This window comes from Corvus kubaryi, unplaced genomic scaffold, assembly GCF_017639235.1.
Source record: "Corvus kubaryi isolate FWS band 111438036 unplaced genomic scaffold, C.kubaryi_AGA036_p1.0 37396, whole genome shotgun sequence".
Lineage (NCBI taxonomy): Eukaryota > Metazoa > Chordata > Aves > Passeriformes > Corvidae > Corvus > Corvus kubaryi.
The window spans coordinates 2,963,574-2,988,541 of record NW_024581135.1 but is presented as its reverse complement, the minus strand read 5'-3'; the positions used below and the strand labels follow the sequence as shown (position 1 = coordinate 2,988,541).

At 41.0% G+C, this 24,968-nt stretch overlaps 1 long non-coding RNA gene across 1 annotated transcript in view; it reads left to right on the top strand.

Annotated features, from left to right (window-relative positions):
• Window positions 1-24,968, top strand: part of LOC121670604 — a 140,656-nt gene that overhangs the window by 69,904 nt on the left and 45,784 nt on the right. Inside the window, exons 10-12 of the long non-coding RNA XR_006018169.1 lie at window positions 11,119-11,267; window positions 12,989-13,356; window positions 15,626-15,734. This is a non-coding gene — a long non-coding RNA (uncharacterized LOC121670604). The remainder of the gene's footprint in view (window positions 1-11,118; window positions 11,268-12,988; window positions 13,357-15,625; window positions 15,735-24,968) is intronic.

Below are 24,968 nucleotides of genomic sequence, written 5' to 3'. Positions count from 1 at the left end.
AAGAAGCTGTAGGAAATTTTTTCTATTTCCTACCTGTGCTACCCAGCATCCCAACCTCCTCAGCGTGGCTTGTGGCGTTGTTAAAGCAATTGGTAGAAAATGAATCTGGAAAATTTCCCGGAGTGTACAGCTGCCCTTTTAACTTACACCTCACCAACCCACCCCAAGTCAGGGAACCGACATGTGGTGTGCGCTCCTCTGGGAGCCGCGGGAGCACAAATAGAGCTGTGCAGATCTGGCACACGGGGCTTTTGATTTCATATTTGCTTGCTGGCCAGGCAGCAGTGAGCTTTCAGGGAAGAATCACCCATTACTGTCTTGTAGGAAAAGAACAAGGCAGGAAAAAACAAAAAAAAGGAAAAATCTTTCAAAGGTTTATCAAACTTGTCTTCTTGTTGTCCAAACCTTCTGATAGTGATATGCTACAAGTTGCTCGTGCATTACTGTGTACACAGAGCTCTTTTGGGGTGTGTGATTATTATGGAATTTTATAAAAATTCCTAGTAGATCTGGGTGCACTGAAAATCTTTCACTTTTTTAACTTGACTTTGGTTGTCCATCTATGAAATTACCAAAATTTCTCAATTTAAGGAGTTATAGGGGAACCCTGATGTATTTGCTTTTTTCATTATTTTTAATTTTTTTAAGAGTGGCTGCTATATTTTAACAACTTTATTAATTTATAATTATTTTTAAAAATAATAAAAACTATAATAAGGTTGTTGCCATCTGGTTCAGAGCATGAGTGTGGGACTATATGCATCTCTATCTACATCAACAAAAAAAGTCCTGATTGCTGTAAACCAGAATTAGATATTTATAAATGCCCACATCTTCGATTTCTTTGTGAAAAATACCCAAGTCAAAGAAACTGTATTAAAAAACTTGTAATGACAAATTTTCTCCCTTTCTGCATGGTATCAGCAGCTGCTCTGCTTTAGAAAATGCATACAGCAATTTTCAGGGTTATCTCTGTATTTCTGGCTGGCACCGAGGCTTTTGGCAGAGATTACTTGCAAGGAAGAGTCTGCTACATCTTATAGGTCCTACTTTGAAAACAGGCAATCACAGGTACTGAAAAGATATATCATCTTCATTCTACTCTGGCAGTTAGTGGGAGGACTGATCACTAAACTGGTCTAATTCAGCTCTTCTCAATCACTTGCAGAGATGAGAAAGTTGTTGGAGAGATATCACTGGAGGCTCTGGGATTTTCTTCTGAAGTCATTCTGAATTAGCTGCTAATGGGGAGCTTTCTTTGATAGCTCTTTTATAATTAAATGCAGCTGGATGGAAATCAACCACAAAGGGAACTCAAGTTTGTTTATCATTACTTCTGACTTTGTTAGCAGATGTTTTCTGAGTACCGTGGTAGCTTGTTTAATTTGTCTCCGTGTAATGTGAAGCAGGTAAACTTTGATTAATAAACTGACAAGTACATTCTTTAATTTATTTTAGAAGTTTCCATCTATGTCTGTTATAGCACATGTGCCAAATCCCAAAAGGAAGAAAATAACTGTTTGTGTTTGATTTTTACTGTTATTTCGGAGTCTAAGGCCAGATGAAAACGTGCTTGTTGGTAACACAGCCTTCACCTTTAATGGGCACAACCACCAGCAAACTTCTGGCATGTGTGAAAACTGCACGTTACATTTCCCACTGGGCTATTCGGTGTTAATTTATGAACAAGAATTCACCTTAGTTTACAGGTTGTTTATTTTTCTATTAATTCCATTGGAAATACCCTCTATTTTTGGGCTTAGTGTGTGCCCACCCTCACTAACTGTGGTGGATGACTGTATGTCCTCAGTCATGCATGTGTAATTTATACTTGATGTTGTCAGTAAACAGCTATCTTAGAAAAAATGCTTCAGTGCAAGCATAAATGACTGAACTTGAATGCTTAAGTGCATTTCTTCCTAAGTAAGACATCTACATCTATGTGTGAAATTCAAAATCCTGGCCGTAGCCTTCTTGCTGCGCAGATTGAGTGTCCAGTGCTTTAACTGAATTATCTGAAAATCCTGCAGTGTTCCAAGCAACATTTTAAATTAAATAGATGGTCCACTTCCTGCAAAATGTTTCAGATTAACATCTTGGGGATAGTTACTAAAACTGCATAGGAAATACATATGCAGCAGTTGGTTCCCATACATAAGATGAACAGCTTCTTTCTTATCTTCCTTTCTGTACTGCATGCTTTCCTTCTTTCTCTCTCTCATTTATCTGCTTCTAATCTGCAAGAAAATTATTTCTGCCTCTGTCTAGCCTAATGCCCTACATTGCAGAGCTGACCCTACCTCAATTTGTAGCATTTATCCACTGTTTGTTTTTTGTTTTTTGTTTTTTTTTTTTTTTAATCTGTTCTTTCTAACAGCGAGGACTTGGACATCTGCTTCACATCACAGTGTAAAGTGTGAAGCATCAGGTTTTTGTAGCTGTCCCACTATTAAGTGAAGGCTGCCCTCCTCACCCTGGCCCATGTCAAGGCCACTTCCCTGGGCTCTGCACACCTGATTTGAGCACTGCTCATTGCTGGCTGGGGTTGTGGAAATGAGAGGTTTAGAAATGGAAGGATTGAGGGGAAAACCAGCATTTGCTTCACAGACACAGGACTGCCAGAGGGTTGGGCAGAGCTGGGACCACCTCGTGTTCAGGTGAGATAAAATTGCAGTACTTCAACCCAGCTACCAGCTTGTACTGACATTCCTGCTGGATATTTCTTGTCTTCAGAGGGAACCAGGATATTTTCTGAATATTTGGTGTCCCTCTCACTTTTGGTACTTCGGACTCTACAGGTTCACAGTTCTTCATATTTGTTACAAACAGCTTGTTTGTTGTTTCTTGTTCTGCAGCTTAAGAAGTTGCTTTTCAATAATTGCTTTATCATTTTTTTTACTAGAATTAATGAGTCAGAAATAGAATTTACAATAATTCTTGCTTTTTAGTGCAAAGATGTTGAAATGAACCTTCCACAAGAGAAAAAAATCCCGGTTACCTCACCTGCTAGCAGAAACACATTTTCTTTGTGCTTCCAAAGACTGTTGAGGAACTTTGATACCAAACTGAAATACAAATTGCAGTAAAATTAATAAGAGAACCTTTCTGAAAGGACAATCAAATCTAATTCAGTGGATCTTGTCTTGATTTGTGGCTGTTTGGTGCAGTCAGCTGTGAAGCAGCATTACTTGTGTGCCTCCTGCCAACAGTGAGGGCCCAGAAGTCAGGAATTAATTGCTGGGTGACTCTGGTTTCAGGGATTTGGATACATGAGCTCACAGCCCCACAACCTGATCGTGGGGACATTGACATGTGCTGCTGTCTCGCTGCAATAATGGGATCTATGGGCCCAAGCTAATATTTTAACTACAGGGAAACGTAGGATATGCAGAAGATGATGTGTAGAAAAAAGAAAAGCATTCCTGAGTCATCCTTTTTTAGAGCAGAACGAGGCATGAGATAGTAAATACTGGATATTTTACTCTGCCTTTACGCTTCCAAGACGGAGTAACGTTGTAAGCTCTCCTTACAAACCCCAGAGTTAAGGGATTAGCAGAACCACAAGGTTTCCTCTCTACTCACGATCCAAGAAACAGATTAAAAAAAGGATATACCATTTGATCAGCAGCTTCCTGCATATGGAAATCCTAGGTCACCTTGCTGTTCCTTGATGTCTAAAGCCTGCTCTTAGGTTTCTGTGAGGAAAATGTGTATTTTGCTACAGTTTTAGGGACAAAGACGGTGGAATTGAGCAGTGCTGGGATATGCCAAGAAGTCGAGAGCCGAGCCCACGCAGGTCACCAGGGAGGGTCATCACAGCACGGTCAGGTGGTGGCTGCTGAGATGGCTTTGTTTGCAGCGTTTTCACACATATTTATTCAATAAGGCTTTTGTTTTACTGAAACTGAGAAACACTATACAGTATTATCCTGATTTTGAAGTGACAGTGCCAAGGGGACTTCAGTAAAGGATTTGAAGGCAATTGAATCTGAAAAGTAAAGCTTTGTGATTGCTTAGTTATTTTTTGAAGCCGTGCTTACATTTAAGATTTATGTACAGAAACAGACTATATCAATAGTAGTGAAGTGGTTTCAGGCCAAGCCTTTTTCAAAGAAACTTATGAACAGAAGGTCATTTCAGAGTTCTTTCTTCTCTTGCAAAGAGACAAACACAAATCCCACCTCGCTGTATTTGTATAATATATAATACATTATTATGCTGCTGCATTTAGTAAGTGCTTGTATTTCCACAAAAATATCTGGAGCTTTATTCCTGATTACAGTGTACTGCCAACTGCAAGTAAAAGCGATTGTTATCCTCAGAGTTTCAGTGACCTATTAGGAAGATATAAATTGTGACAAGATTTTTTTTTTCCCCTCTCTGTAAACTTCTGAAGCATCATCTTACACCATCTAAACCCCATCTTAAAAATACATAATACAGAGACTTTTCTGAATCTTCTGATGATACTACAATATTGAATCATCTTTATATAATTATGCTGGTGAATATAAAGTATCATTGTTTTCAGTATCTTTCATGAAAGCTGTTTTGACCTTCAGATTAAAGGATCCATATGGATTTCCAAATGCAAAATTTGGAGCTCCTGTTTTAAAAACTAGAGCTCCGGTTCGGCACGCAGACATCAGATGTGTTTCCACTTGAAAAAATGCAATTGTAGCAGCCTATATCCCGTCTGAATTTTTCTCCTGGGTAAACTCTTATAAATGAGTGCATCGTGCATAATGAGGATTGGAGGTTAGCTGCTTCCAGTGAATTCCTTTTCAAAGTGCAAGAAAGAAGCAGAGCAGCAAGGAGGAGAAATCCATTGGTATTTGAGCTCTGTAGGATGAAGAGGTTTGCTGCTGGGGGAAGATCAAGAGGAGGCAGTAGGAATATTTTGGGCACTTCTGAAGGAGAGATGGAGACCATCTGGTAGAGAGGATGCTTAAAGGAAGAATGCCAGGACAGAGATAAAAGTAAAGGGAAAGGAAATAGTGACTGAGTAACATCAAAGAGTGAGGCTGACTATAGAGCAGAAATGAAGAAGTAGCAGTGACCCAAAGTAGGCAAATCACGATACAAATTGTGACACTGGGCAATGGATCCATAGGACTCTGTGAAGGCTCAGGGGAAAAGCTCAGTGTTTTAATTTGAAGAAAGTCTCCAGGAAAGTGGTGTTGACATCTTTGGAAGGCTTATAATTTAAAACTGATGCAGTAAGCAGGGTTCCTGCTGTTTCAGAAATACTGTCCTGGAGTCTAATCCAGATACTGTCACTGTAGCAGAATTTCAAATGGAGAGATGCCAGGAAGAATGTTTCTCCCCTCTTCAGCATCAGCATCTTTTCATTTGAATGATTTGAAGGGTATTAGAAGTTTCCGTTGAATTGCCTCCTAAGGCTCATGTCCTGAAGCCATGGTTGGTGTGTGGTCCTTCCCTGTGTTGAGCTGGAGCTGATCTCATGTGAAAAAGGGTTTTGCTGGTTTTGCTTTGCTTCTGCTGAAGCAGAATAGCTGTTGGCCAGCCCTTTTCTCTTGCCAAAGCCTGGAAAACCTTTCTGTCGCTGGAATTCCATCCAGAGGGGTTGACATGACAATCCCCATGGTTTCTTTGGGTAAAACAATACAGAGTAAAATAAGTCTGATATTCCCTTGTGTCTTGGCTCTCCTTGGCATTGCTTCTCACTAGCCCTAAAGGCAGAGAGTTGGGGCAGGTGATAAACTTTATTATAAAGGCTGTGCTCCTTTCTCCACCTTTCTTCTTCCCATCTGCCTTTAGGGGGAAGCTTTCTGCATCCTGGAGAAACTGTGCTTTTTGAGGCTAAATACCTTTGTGGATTCAAGTGCAAGGCCTGAAATAATATCTTGGAGGTTTTTTTCCCTTTTTTTTTTTTTTTTTTTTTTGTTAACAAAACTTGTGTGTTGCTTTTTACTGAAGTCAGTCCAAGGAAAGAAAAAGAAGAAAGTACTTCCACTGAGTGATTAATCCCATCTTAAAACAAGTGTGTAAGACAGGTAGGATAAGTCTCTCTCTGAAAATGCCAATCTGTCACCACTATCTATAGAAGGAGCCTTCACGAGTAGCTTGGAGTAGGTGTTTGACTTTTACACAGTTAAATTTAGACGAGATGATTGCCACTTTATAAGTCAAAGTGTTTGTTTATCAATGATTAACCATAATAGATTGAGAAGTTATGAGAGATAACAAAAGTAAAACTATAATGCCATTGATGGAGATATCACATCATAAGAAATAGCAACGACAAATGCAGATGGTTAACATTTACATCCCCATTGTTTTTATTTTACTGTTAAACCTTCCCAGATTTTAGATCTCGTTTGATCTGAAGAAGGAAAAATTTGCCTCTGCTTTGGCATAAGCAAAAACTGCTGAAATACCAGTAGGATAAAGAAGTGATTTGTCCTGGAAATGTCAATTCTTATGTGTAGGGTCATTAATCCATAAAACAAATTTGCAAACATTTATATGTTTCCTTTAGTGTTGTTGGTGTCTCACTTGTCATGCATCTGACTAGGCTCTAAATGAAGATTGCACTCAGAAGATCCTGCAAGGCGTGTGCTGGCAGGACTCGGTTTTGCATGTCTTGACCCAATGTATACAGTCAGTTACACTGAAATAAACACTCTTGTCATCTAGGAGAATTAATCCTATTTCAGGCTGTTACCCAAGGGCTCTGTTGAGTATGTTCCTTTCACCAGTCATTACTGCATTGCAGAAATAAAGAGATAAAATTTATTTTTCCTGTACAAAAATTAGTTCTTGACTATAGTGTAGTTTGCAAAGTTGATAAAGCTTGCAAAAAAAAAAAAAAAAACCCTCCCAACACCTCAGTAGTGCTCAGAAGCTTCAGCATATTGGGACGCTAAGAATTTTAAACAAAATTGGAAAAAGCATATGGTATATATGGACGGGAAATCCTGTGGTAGTTTTGATTTTACAAAGAAAAAAGTAACTGCTTAAGTTCATAAATCTGATGTATGCAGCATTCAAATAGAAATATTCATGATCTTAGCTTTCCTCTTCTTTTTTTTCAAATGTTGCTTTCAAGTACAGATGGGCCCATACCACAAATTTGGGATCCAGATTTGGATTTGGACCAGACGTTTATCAGAGTTTAGGAATAGCTGAACCCAGCATCTGAGGTCAGGCTCTGGTGGAATTAACAGCCTGCTGCAAAGATCTGGATTGAGTGGATCTCCCCCACATTTCAAGGCATAGGTGTGGAAAATACGAGGATTTGATTTGACCTATCTCTAAGGTATTTAAATTTTAAAGTGAAAGACTTTTAGTGAAGTGGGAGGCTGTGATTATTGTTGTGCCTAAAGGATGAAATTGCATATGGGGATCCGATTGACTGAATGCTGTAGGAGATTGTAACAAGAGACAGGAACTGCCTAAAATGGTTTCCAGCTTAAATACTTGTCTAAGGTCAATAAGAGTATCTGTGATAAAGTATTGAGATCCCTGATTTATTATCCAGTACTTTCACCACAATAGGGTTGCCTCAGTATAATTCTTGCTCTGTTCTAGAAGAGGATAAAATACCTTAATAACACCATACACCTAGGTGCAGAAAGAGACTTAGACTGTAAATGCTCTGAGCTCCTCTTCGGGCTACAAATCCCTCATATTTCCAAGATTAATGGCTTCTGATCCGTTTTTAAATGTTCCATGTGGATAGTGAAGGCGTAACTATCAAAACACTGTAAAATCATAATGTCTGTGTAGCTATAAATTACTGTTTTCAAAATGAGCTGGAGGTCTCCAACTTATTCCTAAGTGCAAATTCTTAGATGGTATGAAATTGCTCCAAAAAATGACTAGGAGCAAGTATTCTGTCTTTTGCCAAAGGGAAGCCAATTGTGGGTCTGCCTACTAACTCCATAGCAGTGTCTGTTTTGGTCACACTGAAATTGTCCTAAACAGTATAGATTGGATAGACCAAAATAATTTCAGATCAGAGATTGATTGAAAGGCATGAGGCTTTTTTGCATATTTCTCTGATATATCTTGTGTTTTTCATTTGTCAAGTTCTGAACTACTTTGTATGAGACTGATGATGAATTCAACTCATGCTAAAGTACCAGTTCCATGACAGATTGTTTTAAAAAAATGTTGTATTGGCTTAGGGTATTTTCCTAAGTCAAATTAATGCATGGCATTCCAGAAAACAGGTAAAAGAGAATTTTCAACTCAGTATTTGAGTTAATACATATGCAAGGATTACTTCTAAAGAAAAAAGCGCATGATTTAAAAGATCATTAGGATAGTCTTTTGTGGGGCACGGAAAAAACCTTTACAGATGTTATGGGCTCTTTGGGGTTATGCTTAAATAAAAATTTGGAGAAGTGCCTCATTTGAATTTATACTCCCTTTGTGGTCCATCAAAAAGGATTCATCTCCTATTCAAATGACAAGTCAATATGTTAGTCAGATCAAATACCACTAATAAGATGCTAAAAATGCTTCTGAGGAACAGGGGGATTTCTTTAACAAGCCATAAAGTGCTTTTTAATCCATTTTTGACTTGTTCTTTGTGGTTCTCACAACTGTTCCATCATGACGCAGTTTCAGTCCTTTGTGCAGATGGAAAAAATCAAGGTGTAAATCAAGGGCAGTGCATGGATATTGCCTTTCCTCTCTAACATTTCCCAAAGCCACTGAGGTCCTCCTTGTACTTTCCTATCTCACGTCTATTTAAGACACTGGTGCTGGTGGGTGTTTTGGGTTGATAAAGCTGTATTTGATGAGGTTGCCAAATCACAGAGCCCAAGATTTGCTAAAGATTCAAAACAGCATAAAAGAATGGAACTGTATCTCTTCCCTACAACAGAGGTAGGAGACTTTGAAGAGAAGAGATGCTCCTGGTGCCCTGAGAGAAGGAAAACCCGGCTTCTCAGCTTTGCAGTCACTGCTCTCTCCTCTGCTCTGCAGAGCCATTTGCTGAGTTATCTGTCTGTGGAAAGTGGCCTAATATTGCAGTTTTGCTGCAGACACAGCTGCATGGGGCCCAGGGACGTAGGAGCTCTCCAGACATATCTCTCTATCAGTGGAAAGAAACGCTGAATAGATGCAGATATTATGAAGACGTTGATGAGGGGTTCCTTTTTTTGCATATCTTCCTGGTCACATCAGCAGAGCAGAATTCTCCTGTGTCTTAGCTCTGAGTTCAAAGATTGATCCTTAACATTTATCTGATACCCAGGATATATTTCCCAATCTGCTGATGGCAGTAGCAAAACTTCTTGTCCTGTTTAGCTTCGGTTGAAGTTTCACACCCCTCACTTTTTTTTCCTTTAACTAAACATATTTAAGTTTTGGGATGTGAACTACAATTAGAAACTAAATATCTACTTAAAAAAAAAAAAAAAAAGGAAAAAGAAAAAAACAAAAGTGTTTTTGATTAGCATTGTTTTCCTTCCTGACTTTCCTTGTCTCTGAAGAGACCAGAATGTCAGAATTCAAAATTTGCTACCAAATCTTTGCAGATAACCCTGAAAATGGCTTATGAAATCCCCTCATAACTTTTCATTTGCTGAAAGCACAATGCATCTGACCATCCCTATAATTTCTGATTGAATTTGTAACTGACGACAAAGAGTGTTGTGACAAGTTTATCTCTAAATTTTGTGTGGAACATGGGACACCAGCCCACAACATACTTCATTCCACAAACGTAAATTAGTTCATTCATTAAAATAAGTTTTGCAGGATCAGGTCTGTGAGTACCAACTGTTTGGGAAGGAGAAAATAAATAGCAATGTTTAATAAATACACAGTGTGCTAAGATCGTATTTATTAGTCTTTTGACATTTTTATCTGGCTCCTATAAAGAAGTATTTGGAGCTGGGACAACAACTGGTGCAGGTAAATTTCCTACATTGTGAAAGGATCTGGTATTTAGTTTATGGGAAGCAGGCCTGAGCAGATGTGAAAAGTTCAAATAAAGGAAGGCCAGATAAAACGCACTTTTGTGGCTGGAAAATCAAAACAGATGTTATTATTCAACCACAAAAAAATCTATTTGCACTTAAGTAGCATTAGGTGTATGACTAGTTACATTTTTTTTTTTTAGTGAAAACAATAAAATGATTATAAAATTATATAGGCTGATAAAGTGCTTTAAAACGTTACCAATGGACTGAATAGTTATCTAATAGAAAAAACCAAAGCAGATCTTACAAGACCAATAGAAATATGAGTAAATCTACTTTTCAAGGTAAAATCAAGAAGGATACAGACACTGGAGGAGCAACAAAACCAAATGGACTCTCCTCTCTGAACCCCTGATGCATATCAGAGAAATGGTGATTTAAGATGGGTGGACTTTACACTACCCATAATCTTTTCTGGAGACCTGCCCATAAGGAAAGGTTGGTGCTGGCAGAGGATGACAGGTGCTGGAGATCCTCAGGAGCCCTTGACAACAAGAAAACACTTGTGGGGTATGAATGCTGCCAAATAGTCTTGCAAATTATTTCTGATTAAAAGAAAATTCAATTTGGTTTCAGAAATTGACATATAGTCAAAAAAACACCTAATATAAATGGAATAGTACAGGAGAACCAAAATGGGTATTTCTGTCTGTGAAAACCTGCTCCTGTGAGCAATGGAAATAATCTTTTTCTGGAAAAGCTGATCTAGTTTGTAGGAACTTTGTTGGTCTGACGTGTTTCTACTCTTGATATAGAACTTTTCTGCTCTTGCTTGCTGGGAGTTAGAGGTAAGTTAGGAGTAGGTCCTGATGGCTTGCTGGAGTTGGTAAAACTTGCCAGTAAATTGGGGACTTGCTGGCTGTTGCTTCCTTCTTCAATGGGAAATGGAGTCTCAGGTATTTTTATCTGAAGAATGGCAAAAGCGAGGACAGGGCAGCAGTTCCTTTTTGTTGCAGTATTTGAGTTACTGCAGGAACACTGAGGGTTTGCATGGTCGGGAGGATGTTGTGTAACAACAGAACCTTTTCCTCTTTGCACAGTTATTCAATATTTGTTCATTGCTCCTCTTCTGCCCTGTCTTCAGCACCATCAGGTCTGATCCCCATTAACCTCCCATCTTACATCCAGTAGGAACTTCCAGTTCTGTTTTTTTCCCAAGGTGGAACTGCCCTGCGCTGGGAGATGGAGAATTGAGATGTCTGGGACATGAGGTCTCTCCCCAACCCTCCTGCTTTCCTGCTGCATTTCTGGAGAAAATTCAGGCAGATCTGCTCTGAAGAGCTGGACTTTTCAACACAGAGACGAGTGGTATAACCAAAGGATATCTATCCCACCTCATATTTATAATTAGAAGCTTTTCTCAGTGGACCTATAGCTCATTTATTCTCTGTCTACCTGTCCCTGGAACCCATTTTTGCTGTGCAGTCTCCTCTCTCACATTAAGATTATGGGGAGTTTCCTCTTAGTTTAATCTAGAGATTACTGCAGCTGATTTGGGCTCTTCCCTGGTCTGAGCTCTGTGGTTAGCAGACATCAGTGATAGTTCCTCTCAATATCTGGGATTTTAGAAAAAAAGCGTTGTAGGTCCTCAATCACACAGATCTTCTCCACTTTTTGTTTATTTATAAATGCAATGGTGCCAGAGGCCACACCTTTTTGGGAAGGTGAGTGCTTAGCCATGATTCATACATTTATGAACCTGTTGTTCTTGGGAAAAGTTCAAAACTGAAAAAAAAAAACCCACTCAAAAGTGAAAGAACCCCACTCAAAACATGATTAAATATTAATTCTAAAGGTGAATGCCTGGATGGCTTTCAGGCAATGTCAGGCTCCTAAAGTCAAAAATCAAAAGGTTTTTACAGATCTGAAATTCCTATTAAAATCTGTGGTTAAGCAGCCTAAATCCAATTGAAATGCAGTGTAATTAAGACTTTCAAGACACTTGGGGTTTGTTTCTAAGAAATGATGACCTGTAGGCAACTTGCAGCATTTTCAAGGGACTATGTAATTTTAAAACTATGAATACTGGTCATTTCTGTCAGGGACCTTAGAAAACCTCTGTAAAAATGCATATCCCTTAGGAAAAAACATATTTTTTGTGGCATCAAGGCCCAGCTAGTACAGCTTCTCACTTGAGCAGGTCCTTCACACTCTCAAGGAGATTTTTGTTGAGATATTCCTGTGAAGGTGGGAAAAATATGATGCGAGAAAAGGTGAAGGGACCATTTGTCTTTTCCTTCTTTCCTAATGTAGATGCTAAGTATCCCACTGATGCAAAAGGGTTAGAGAGAGCAAAATGTGTAAATAATTTAATAAGGAAAAGAATTGTAAGAGAGAAATTCACCAGAGTAAGGACAATAGAGTACAAAATACCATAAAAGATAATAGACTTAGATGAATTGGCATGTGTTAGTGATTATGCAATCATTCATTTCCCACAGATTTCTTTTTATAGGAAACCTTGGAAAATCCCTAAAGAACTGACCGAGTCGTTTAACCACAACAGGTTTCTTTTCAACATGGCTGGGAGTGGGCGAGAAATATTTTCACATATTTATGCACTGTTGGCTTGTTTGGAAGTGCTGGAAGTAGCGGTGCAGGAGACGACGGAGGACGGTGACTCAGCCCCACGCCGAGTGGGTCCTTCTGCCACCCTCCATGTGGGACCAGGCAGCACAGATCCAAGTGGGAACACACTCATGTGACCAGGAGCTTTGAGGTTTGGTCCATGACTGATGTGACAGGCACTAGGGAGGCTGAGGAGAGGGTTGTCTGCCCCAGAGAGTGTTCCCAGATCTGGGCTGGATGTGAATCCCTCTGGCTCGCAGGGAGCAGCTGAGCTCTCCTCGGTCACTGGCAGAAGTAGTCATTTGCTTCCTTGCTGTTATAGGCTGTTTAAATACTTGTACTTCTGACAACAATTTTCCTTCACCACTGGGCTAAGGAAAACAAGGCCTTGAGCTGCACTTCTGAGTTTCTTAAAGACTTTTTTTTCCTCCTTTCTTTTTATTTTTTTTCTTTTAAAACAGGCTGTCTTCCTTGCATTCCTCAGAGCAGCTTCTCACAGCCTCAAAATGTCCCTGCTGCTTTGAGATGTGTCACTGGAGGAGTCACCCTTCACCCAGCTGCCTCGCTCCAGGGAGGCCTTGACCAATCCCAGCACCCTCATGTGTGTAACATCTCTCTCAGATTCTTCTTCTGCTAAAGCTTCTTGGTGTTGGGCTCGATGAACCTTGTGGGTCCTTTCCCACCCAGGATACTCCTTGACTCCATGATTTGCTCTGCCCAGCCCTGTGGAACAAACTTGCCCAAGCCACAGTGGTGAAGGGAGGAAATGAGCAGGTTTATGGACTTTCATGGAGCTTTGTGGCCCCAAAATACAGCACTCTGGATCAGGGTAGGTAAAACAGGTTTAATCACATCCATCTCATGAGAACCTTCAAGCATAAATTTGATGGTATCACTCAGATGATCTTAGTTGGGTGCAAGGTGTTATTCTTGTTCCTGCATAAGTAGCAGTATGAAAGGGTGAAAGACTTTGAACTCCAAGTCACCTTAAAAGACTGAAAAGTAAAATAATTTGGAGGATCTGGATCTCCCTCATGTTTCAGCTTTCAAATCCAGACTTCTGATGTCTGAGAGATGTCATAAATCAAAATCATTCACTAGGTTACAGACATTTCTGAATATGAAATAGTTTATTATTAAAAAAACCCAAACCAACAAAACAAAAGAAAGCTGCCCACTAAATCCTGCAAGTGATTAAAAATGGTCCTTAAGAGCATTTGCAAATATGTATCTTAGCTTAACTTAGATGGGCACAATTTTGACTAAGGAAGACTTTTTTTCTTTTAGCTACATTACTAAGTCAACTATGAATAGTAATGTTTTCGTTTTTAAGATGCATTGTCTCTCTTCTCAGTTTCAGCTCTCTCCTGTTAGAGTTTGATCTGCAGTACTTGGACAGACAAAATAAAACGGGGTGAGGGGCTGTACTAGAAAGAGAGTTTGATCAATCCCTTCTCAAAACACCAATACCCTCACCAAATCCTTCCCCTTCCCTCAAAATATCAACAAACAGCATCAAAACCTGCTTTCTATCCTCTGCAGCAGGGAGACCACCTGATGGTGGAGCTCACCTGACGGCTTTGGGTCGTCAGCAATGGTCCAGAGTTGAGAGCTGTGCCCGAGTTCGTTTCCCACACAGTATCTGAGCTGATCACGGTTGCATGAAATATGAAAAGCAGTCAGCTCCAGTTGGCTCAGGGCAGAGCTTCTAAAAGGGAAAATTTCTTGACAGTCACACAATAAATTTTAAAAAGTTGTCATCAGTGAAAGCTGTGCATGATGGCTCTCACCTACGTTTGATCAAAAATGGCTCATGATTTCAGGTTCCTTTGAATTGGTCACTAAAAATGGTGCTGCTACCTCTGTTCTTATTTTAGTTTTCTTAGAATCATAAAATGGTTTGGGTTGGAAGCGACCTTAAAGATGATCATATTCCAGCCTCCCTGCCAGGGACACCTTCCACTACCCCAGGCTCCTCCAAGCCCCATCCAACCTGGCCTTGGACACTTCCTGGGATGGGGCAGCCACAGCTTCTCTGGGCAACCTGTGCTGGTGCCTCACCACTCTCACAGGGAGTAATTTCCTCCTAAAATCTAATCTAAATCTACTTTTCTTCAGCTTAAAGTTATTCCCCCTTGTCCCAAGTACCTCTCCAGCTCTTCTGGAGCCCCTTTAGGCATTTGAAGGGGCTCTAAGGTCTTCCCAAAACCTTTTCTTCTCCAGGCTGAACACCCCCAACTATCTCAGTTTGTTGCCACCCTTCAATCTTTCCACGGTTTTTACCTGTGATTCCAGTCTCTGTGCATGCCTTCACTGGCTAGGATGCTAAGTTTTATAGTGTTTTACAAGTATTTTTGCAATATTTTTGCAGTTAGAAAACACAAACGCAAGGTAGACTCCAAGTTGCCCATCATGTTTTTTTCCACGGGGCATGGACACCAGCCAGAGTTCCTCCAGCAGCAGTGCACTGAACCAATCAATCTCTGTGATTTTAAAGCAGTGTTAATCTAAAGCAACGAGTTCTGAATAATGTTTATTAACTATATTTTAATGACTTGTCAGTTTTCTAAAACACATGCCCGAAGTATTTTAGAAATCACTTAGTAAATGCAGTTTTAATTCTGTTCCCATACTCATGGGCTGCTACTTACTTTAAAAAAAAAAGAGATTAGAAGGTTCAGATTTAGAGCAGCAAATTGTTCTGCTAATCTGCAGGTATTTCTCTTCTTGATACGGCCACTAATGTCTAATCTTAGCAACGCAGGCCCAATCATTGTGCTTTTACATTAGAGCTGCAATGAACTGTGTGCCAGGGACTTGAACTCTGGTGACAAGCTGCTCTGAGCCTGCAAGCTTTCACAGGAAAATGCTCTGTATGAGTCTAAAATGATCCTGTTAAGTTTTGTGCAAAAGATGGGGAGTTCACCATATGAGCTCTGGTAGGAGCAGCATGCCTGTGAACTTCTGGGCAGCATGGGGTTAGAGCTGGCCACGGAAAAGAGTCTGTGCCATGAAAAATTTTCAAGCCTTTTAACTTGTTTCCATTTCTCAGGAAAGAGAAAAGAAAACCTTCGGAATTTTTCTTTTTTTCCTGCAAGGTGTCATGGAGTTAGGCTCTGGAGCACATCTTTCCTTCTGGATGCTGTCGGCAACTTTGGGAATGTCTTCAGATTTGGGATTTGGACCTGGACCTCCCACCATCCCTGGGTGCGTAACCATCAGGCTATGGGTGAGTCTGGATTGGCTTCCTCTGTCTTTCCTCTGGCTATCCAAACCCCTCATCCCAGACTTAAAATCCTGGCAAAGGCATTTTTTGAGAAACAGCTACATCTCTGTGAAAGTTTCAATGCTGTTACAATTTTTTGATCACTGGAGTTTTGGTGAACTCTTTTTACTGGAAGTTTTAATGGTTGTGACTGGTCTGTGACCTCGGTGTTATGACATGCCCTGGTGACATTTACTGTCCCTCTTCTTGGAGCATGGAACAGACTGATTTTGGTACAGATCTCAGTAATGAGAGACGGTCATTGATATTTGTTTCCTTATGAGTTGGGGTGTTGCTCTTGAAAGGGAGTTATTTGGAAATCCTCACCTAGAGGTGAGAAGTACGTCCAGGGAGTTATTTCCAGGTGTTGCTGAGCATGGAAGTCTTGATAGCTGCCTGTTTTCCATCTTTTCCTCTTAGTTGAGCTTTGCCCTCCTATATTCCTGCACTGTTTCCAGTATTTCTGTGTTTCTGCAGCCAGGTGACTGTGCAGACTGCTCCCAACATGCTCAGATCTTATTCACTTCCCCGTAGAACAATCGTCTCTATCTTTGTGGTTTTCCTCTGTCTCTATAGTCTCCTAATTCTTTTTCATAATCTTTCATTTTACTCAGTCCAAGTATGTGCTAGTTTTTTCCTCCCCTAGAAACTTCTCAGTTATTTTGCTTCTCAGACAAGGGGATTAAGGATATCCTTTGAAACCAGTGGTCATTTCACCATGGACTTTAGAGACAGTGAAGCTCTTGAGGACCAAAATGGTGAATACAACACAAAATCAGCCTTGATTTAATATTGTGAACTTTACAAGTTCTCTGCTTTCTGCTTTTCTACTTGGACCTATGGCCCACTGTGTAAAGAATTCAGGATGTGGGGGGTATTGAAAGAAACCACCATCACTTTCCGGAGCAGAATTCAAAGGAAAGTTCACTTTTCCTATTGCTTTTTATGTTTTTTCTATTCCTAGTGCTTACTCTTTTTTTTTTTTTCTTTCCATGCTGCTGTTCTAATTTTTTTTCCCACTTTTAATTTCTCTATTAACTTTAATTAGGCTCATGAGCTTGATCATCAGGTGGGTTGTCCCCAAGCTTCCACAGCAATGTTTTCCATCTGCAGCAGGCTTGCAAGGGAATTTTGTTAAGCTGCAGATAGGAGATAGGAGCCTAATGTGATCGGATCCGGCGTACTTCATTGCTGAGTGTTTTTTATATCTGGTGAATTTGCCAGGAAGTGTTATATATTTAATTATTTTTAAGCAGGCAGGCTCAAGAGCCCCTGATCAGTGGGGTACCAGAGTGTGAGTGAGAGAAGAGGGATGTGGTGTTAGCCAGGGGAATGATTCATACCTCTGAAGTTAACCAAATGCTCGTGTATCTCGGGGAAGTAGCTCTGCATCTTCCAACTGCCTTTTTCTGGGGAAAATGCAGTGTAGGGAAAAAAAGGGAGAAAAAAAATATATAAAAAAAATCCCTGAATTCAGTTCTGGAGAATCTCAGCAGATGTGAAGTTCAGCACTAGGAAAGAAGATTGGCACACACCTTTTGGGAATTTTGTGCATGGTTTTCCTGGGCAGGTTCTTACAGCGTAAGCTTTTCCTGTCTCAAATGTTAAGTAGCATAAAATATGAGCTATGGCCGTAAATTGCAGTTTTTGTAGCCTTTTTTGGCATATTTGCATATTCATCATCTGCCTTGGGTTTTCTTGTTTTTATTCTTATTCCTTTAAAACTACATTTACCTGGAGAAGGGCTTAGTTCTGAGTGTATAAAATAAGCATTTTCTCCATAGTCAACTTTAATCCTAACAAAAGAATTAACACTCAGAGCAGAAAACCTTCTTTGGGTCCTACAGGGCATTAGAACATCTCAGGTGCTGGCTGCTGGTTTAATAAAAGGATAGGATTTCCATTTACTTCAGGCAGGCTTAATGTATTGTTCTTGTAGTGAGACAGTCAGAATGAGTCAGGAGCCAAAGAATACACTTTATAGACACAAATAATCGTAAATTCAGAATGTCACCTTTAGGCAGAGGCATTTTTATTATTGTTAGTGGAGCTGCTGAGTAGGTTTGATGTTTTATTCTCTTGAGTACTAAATGTTCCAGAGTACCACAGCCCTATCTTTATCAGGCTCACAAGGAGGGAGCACAGCCAAACTTGCTTCCTATACTTCTCTATGATTGATAGCAGATGGCATGCTTTAAAATAAACCTATCCATTAGCAGTCCTCAGTGTTTTTACTCAAGGCATTTACAACTGTCTCAACCAGAAAACACATTCGCTCCACAAGCTCGTTTCAGGCTGCAACAGCTGTACAGGTGCAAATCTTTCATTAACTCTTAAACCGTGGTGAAATAAACGCCACACTGTATTTTATTTTTAGTGGAGGAGGTTGATCTTCAGAGGCAGAGTGGATTTTGTTCTCCCTTTGCATGTGGCAGAGGTTCATGTTAATAAACTGATATTGAAACACGGGAGGTTTAATTCAGTCATTTTTCTTTTAATTTTTTTTTTTCCCTACTCCTCCGTAAATCTTTAGGATGTTGTATTGCCAAGAGATAAACGTGGCTGTCTGTAGGTATGTAGAAAAAACTGGTGATGTAGCAATACTGAAGGAATTGTAACTCAGGGCTGGGGTTCCTGTGGAACAGCAGCCACCTCCTTCCCCGTCCCTGTAGCATCACCTGGAGTGGCAGCACTGGCTGTAACCCGATGGAGGAGAGGCTGCAGGTGTCCCCCACCTCTGCCTTACACTGGGGTTATTTTTCTCTATTCTGGTTTATTGAAGAGATGCAGAGAGACACATACTCACATGCCCACACACACACATACATTTTCAACCTGATTCTGAGCTCATTGCTGGCAGGATACTCCATAAATAAATTGCTAAAACCTGGCCCTCTATTCCAGTTATTTTGCACAGATTTCTATGCAGTACTCATAAAGGCTGTTAAAATTTATCCAGCAATCCTTCCAAAACAATGAACTCCCAAGAACCTCCCAAAACATTAGTACACTACCACCAAGAGCTTAAAATATTAGTAGCAAATCTTTAATATTAGCATTTAACATTAATATTAGACAAGATCTTAAAATATTAGAGCCAGATAAAAGAGTATTAACAGGGGTATAGGAGTCATTAAGCAGAATAACCATCACTGACTAAATGGATGCTGAAACTTTAACACGCAAACCAGTGCAGATGATAAGAACTTCACAGAGACAAGAGGATCCTTTCATTTAAAAGGAAGTTGGAGAGAGGAAGGTTAGGGATTTGAAAGCTGGTAAATAAAACAACACAGCGGGAGAAGTTATATAGAACGTGCTGTCTTGTTAGTGGTGATTATGTCCTATGTTATTTTTCTTAAGCTGAAAAGATAAAACAGGAAGACAGGCAATATTCTGTCACAAATAAATGGAAATTGGGGCATTTTTTGTATAAATCCGAAGTAGCAGGAGAAAAATACAAATGTGCTCTCAGCACCATAAGTCTATGTAGGGTAAAGGAGGTGCTAAAATGATTTAGCATGATGGACTGCAGCTACCACGTTCGTTTTATGGCACAACAAACAAAATCTAGGGAATTTGAACTTGATACCATCGAGCCAGGGGAGTTACGCCAACGTGGAGAGCGGATCTGCAGTGGGGCAGCCCCTGAGCAGGACTGAGCTCTGGGGTGGCAGCAGGGCCCAGCCCCTGGTACAGGTCTGCCCTGCGAGCACCTGGAGGATTTGGTGCTAAATGAAACAGAGGGGAAAAAAACAAGGCCAGCTGTAGACATAAGAAGTTTAAGAGCATCAGTACTTGCTTCCAGCTAATCTCTCTTGATGACTCCTGTAAGCAGCCATGACTGGTCGTTCTTGTTAATTATTCAAAGCCCCACACCAGTTTTGCAGCTGAGTGGTGTAAGAGGATGTGCAGTGTCCCCATTTCTCAGTCTGACTGGGGGAAAGGCATGAGACATCACTGAGTGACAGCCTGTTTTCCAGACGGGAAAGGTGAGGCTGGGAGGGGCTGCAGCTGACCCCATTCCACAGCCACACTGTCACCATGACACCTCACCCCTTCCTGGAGGATCTGATGAGCAGGACTCATCAGGGTCATACCATATCTGAAAACTATGAGTGTGATGGCTTTTGCTGAAGGTTCAGGACTGCATTCTTGCATGTTGATTAATAATCCAAAACATACGTGGTTGCATTCATTAGTGCTCCATCACAGGAGGTAGCAGAAGGAAGAGCAGGCACCCCAGGATCTATATGATGTCCACCATATCCTCAGGCTGCCAGACACCAAAGGGTCAAGACTGTGCATATTTTCCCCTGTAAGAAAGATGGGGGCAAATTTTTAGCAGGGTCTATCGTGATAGGGCATGGGATAAACTGAAGCAGGGTTGATTTAGCTTGGAAATAAGGAAGAAGTTTTTTAATAAAGGAGGTAAAACTGTGAAGAAGGCTGTCCTGAGAAGAGGTGACTGCCCTGCTCCTGGTCAGGTTGGATGGGGCTCTGAGCAATATGGTCTAGTTGAAGATGTCCCTGTTTGCTGGATGGGGTTTGAACTATATGGCTTTTAAAGGTCACTATCAGAAGATACAGAAAACTATACCCAGAAAAAAATCTATTCCAAAAGGATCTGTTCAAGAGACAACCCTTGAGACAGTGTTGGTATGTGGGATGAGTGTCTGTTGATGCCCAGCCTATACAGATATATTTTACATATATATATATATATATATATATATGTATATGCACACACACATATATTCCTCACTATAAAATTTTTCAGTTTCATCATAGCAAATTGAATTTATTTCACTGTAGCTTTTGGAACTGCTGATGGGGTTTTTTTGTGTAATACTGGCTTTTTGTTTGGTGTCCAGGTCTACTCCCATTCACACAGACAGGTCCTTGAGCCTGAAGGAGAAAGTCTAAAACACTTGTCAAAGATGGCTGCTCTTTTTGGTGACTGGTGCTGTGGGGGAAGATATCCCAAGTCCATTTCTGATGTGATTAGGAACTTTCTGAAGAAAACTTTGCATAAAACATCTTCTACCATATGCAGAATCTTGCACTTTTGATTGCCACTGACCTCACTGTGGTTGTTTCCAAGAGTCATGGTGTGCAGGTGCCCAAATATCTAAATATTGGCACATATGTTCTTCCTGAAAGGCAGGGAAATATCTCTTTTTATTTTTCTAAATGGGAGTCTCACTCTCTCAGTTAAACATATTCTTAAGCACTGTATGAGCTTGGGGCCAAAGAACACAGTTTATTATGATACCACAGGTTACTGCGAATTATGTAGGGCCTTTATAGCAATAGTTTCATTTAGTAAAGGAAAAATGAAAAATCCTTTTATTGCCCCTCCAAACCCTTTATTTATTAATGACCTAGAAGGATGCGATGTTGTTATTATTAAGAAATGAACAAATTTTGCCTGGATGGAGTCCAGCATACTCGGAACTGGTGTTGCCTTCTAATAGCTCCTTTTTCTGAATCAAGGAATAAGTCTCAGTTCCATGTCTGAGCTGGTAAATGGAGGGTAGCCAAGGGGGACAGGGAAGGGGAGGGCGGAGAAGGGCTACACTTAATCCCCAGTGGATTTGCCCTTTCTGTGAATAAGATGGATTTCTGATGCTGGTCTCCATGCCATTCATAGCAGTGTTGCCAGTAGTAAATTTGTGCTTGAAGAACCCCCCATGCCCCCTGCTTTCTTGCCAAAGCCTAACTCAACTAAAATAAATCATATTTTGGAAAGTTAATTATACAGCCAAATAAGAAAAAGGTATTGAAAAACTGTTGTGGGCCTAACATTAAATGAATTTAAATTGGCAGTAAGGAACACTGGCACTAAAAATAAATGCAGTAATATGGGCAAGCGGAAATAATGGAATTTAAGCAAAAATGTAATGCCAAACATTGGGATCGGTATTCAGGCCCATTGCAGATGCACACAAACTTTCACAGTTTAAATGTTTTGAATTAAATTTGCTGTTTTATCATTTCAGTGTATTTCTTGGAAAACTAAAATATCAGGGGAATGTAATATTCCCACCTTCAATTGTGTTACCAAAGGTATATATAAGTCCTCTTTAAGGGGAGAACAGCTCGAGGCTGGGGGGTTTAAAAGCAGCTAAGAAACGAGGTACAGCCTAAACAGAAGCAAACCATTAAGAGAAGAGGGAAGCAAAGGGGGAAGAAAAAAGCCAACAAAACCCCCAACTTTAGGAGAAGATTAAAAAAGTTTCCCAAAGGATCAGCATCCTTGAGATTAAACATTCCCATATGTAGGCTGACATTTTAAAATGTGAGTCTTATGAAAGATAAGAAGGAAATGGTGAGAAATGCAACCTTAAATATTTTGAAGCACGACTTCCTGTATTATGTGGCAGTTGGCAAAACTTTCTGGGGAAAGATGCACGCCGCAAAATCCAAGTGCTGAAGAGCATGAGTCTTCCTAAAAGTTTCCTCCTGTTGCTTACTAGTTTGGTGTTCAAAAACTTCCACACCTTTGGAATAGCATCGCAGTATCCCTTCAACGTTGCTTTTAATCTCAAGGACAGATGTTTTAGATCAATCGCTCAAAACGGAACAGTTTAGCAGTCAGAAAACACTGTCAGAAAAGATTTGTTGTAAGGAAGACAAAACCGTGAAATAAAATTGAACTTTTATCCCCATTTGGATGGGAACTGCGCTTGGCTGGGAATCCCAAGGGGATGAAGGCAGTGGCCTATCATGTGTTGAAAAAACAAACAGATGACAGTGCTCTGCAGTAATCAAGCAAACGCTGCTTCTGGGAAATGGTGTGATCACCATTGTTCAGTGCTGCAGGACCTAAAAGAAAGATCATTATTGAAGAAAAGAAGGTGGCCTCGTGACTGGGGTGAGGGAAGACAGGATGAGCCGCTGCCAATGAGCCTGAGTTCCTGCTGGCCCTGGAGAGCCCATGTTTTCCTTGTGGTTAAGGTGTGACATAGCAAGTCTTGGCAGAGCGTCTGGGCTTTGTTTTCCAGTGTTGTTCAAAATCAGGAATGATGAACACACCAGCAGTTGAGGGTGTCAGTATTTCCTGGATACAAGATCCCTTCTAATGGCACATCTTCCCTGTGAGGGTGGTGCAGCCCTGGCACAGGGTGCCCAGAGAAGCTGTGGCTGCCCCATCTCTGGAAGTGTCCAAGGCCAGTTTGGATGGGACTTGGACCAACCTGGTGTAGTAGAAGGTGTCCCTGCCCATGGCAAGGAGTGGAACAGATGAGCTTTAAGGTCCTTTCCAACTCAAATAATTCTAAGGTTAGAAGATCTTTTTATTTCTGAAAATCCAGTGCAGATGGGGTAGTGTCACTCATGTGAATAGCCACAAGCTCTGTGCATCCAGCCAGTAAACCAGAAGTGGCTCTCTCAGAACAGCCCCAACCTCGTGGCCCAACTCAGCATCCTCCTGCTTATCTCTAGATATTTTACAGCAGAAATATTAAAATTTACTCTTTTCCACAAGGCCTTGTTTTGTTTTGTGTCCCATGGTGGCCTGTTCGTATGCTGACCTGGAGTTCTGCTTGGCAGCGTCTTTTGGTCTAACCATACTGCCGTGTGGTACCTGTTTGGAAATGGCAAATGTTCCTACCAAGGACGGTGTCTTGGGACCAGTTCCACCCCTTTGTCCCGCTCACCCATGCTCCGGTGTGCCACGTGCTTTTCTCTGGCCTTGTACTTTGCTTTCGGAGGTTTTTGCAGAGCAGTGCCTTTCCCTGCCCGCCTCCCTCCGTATCCTCTCTGCTGGATGAGTTTGCATTGTGTGGTGTTTTCCTCTTCATTTATTGCAAACAAATCTGGTCTCTGCCATTTGTTTACTCTTATACTCTGTCTTTATGCCTCGGTATGCATTTTTAATTAGATGCGCTTCAGTTCTTTCACTGCTTGTTAACACTTTCGTATGGTAAGTACCGTCTCCACCAGTCCTGTGAGCCTTCTCTGTGCTTAGGAAATTCGGATTTGCTTCTCCTAGCCACAATTATCATTTGATACAGAGGCTTGTTCTCTGGCTGGCCTGTCTGCTGAGTGCTTACACCCTCGTGGCCTTTTAAGGTTGTTCCCTTACGCAGCCGGGATAATCAAAGTGCCCTTATTCTGCTTATAAATATTCTGCATACAGAGAAATGGTGTTTTTGCTATTTGTCTGGGTTGTTTCCGGACTTCAGCAGCTCCAGTTTGGATGCCTGACATGGAGAAGTCCTGGACAAAGCCTGCAGTGTGTGCAGATCAACTGCCTGCATTGTGAGAAGTTCTTCTGCACACGCAGAGCGGGTCCCAGGGATCAGGAATGCGCCGAGTTAGCCCTGAATGCGTTGGCCATCAGTCCTGTGAATGGAGGATAGATGTGTCTGGAGGGGAATACTGGAGTCCCAGACACATGACAGCTTTCAAGAACTGCATCTTTCCTGAGTGCCAGTATTGTTAAAGCATAAAATTACTCTATTTTTTTTCTTTTTTTTTTTTTTTTTTGCAATAGTGTGAGCCCATTTGTGCTTCCACTGTTCTCTTTTGCCTCTGCATCTGACTCATGCCACAGGCAAAGGACTTCACCCTTGATAACTCCCCTTTATGCCATCAGCTTTCTGGAGATGATCTGGGAACTGGGATGGAAAAACTTGACCCAACTCCACCCTTTCCTTCCAATTTGCCCACCCTGCTGCAGCACTTGCCTTGTGTTGCAGAACCTGTATGATCTCCAGGATTTCACACCCTGTGAGTGACTGCAAGGTTAAAAAGTGACTAAAATGGCTATTTCCATCTCAGTCAGTCTTCCCTGACCTCACTCTCTGGCTGGGGGTGAGGTTGACAAAGGTCACAATCCACTTCAGAGTGCACAGGGATCGATATCTGCAGAAGCCAGTGCCTGGATTTGCTCCCTTTCCCTTGCCACTGCTGTATTTCACAGTGAGGAGCCAAGAAACGTTTCTCCTCCCTTCCAAGTAGAAGGGGGAGAAAGAAAAGAAAGGGAAAAATAAAGGAAAAAGTCTTGTCTCCACACTTCCTCCCACCAGGAGGGCATTGTGTTTGGCCTCTGTTCCGCTTTTTGTTATAAATTTGCATGGTGTGATGTTTGCTTTGGCCGGTGTGCTGGCAGGGCAGCAGCTGGCATGCCGACACCACGACCGGCTCCTTTGCTGGAAGACTGGCCGGGG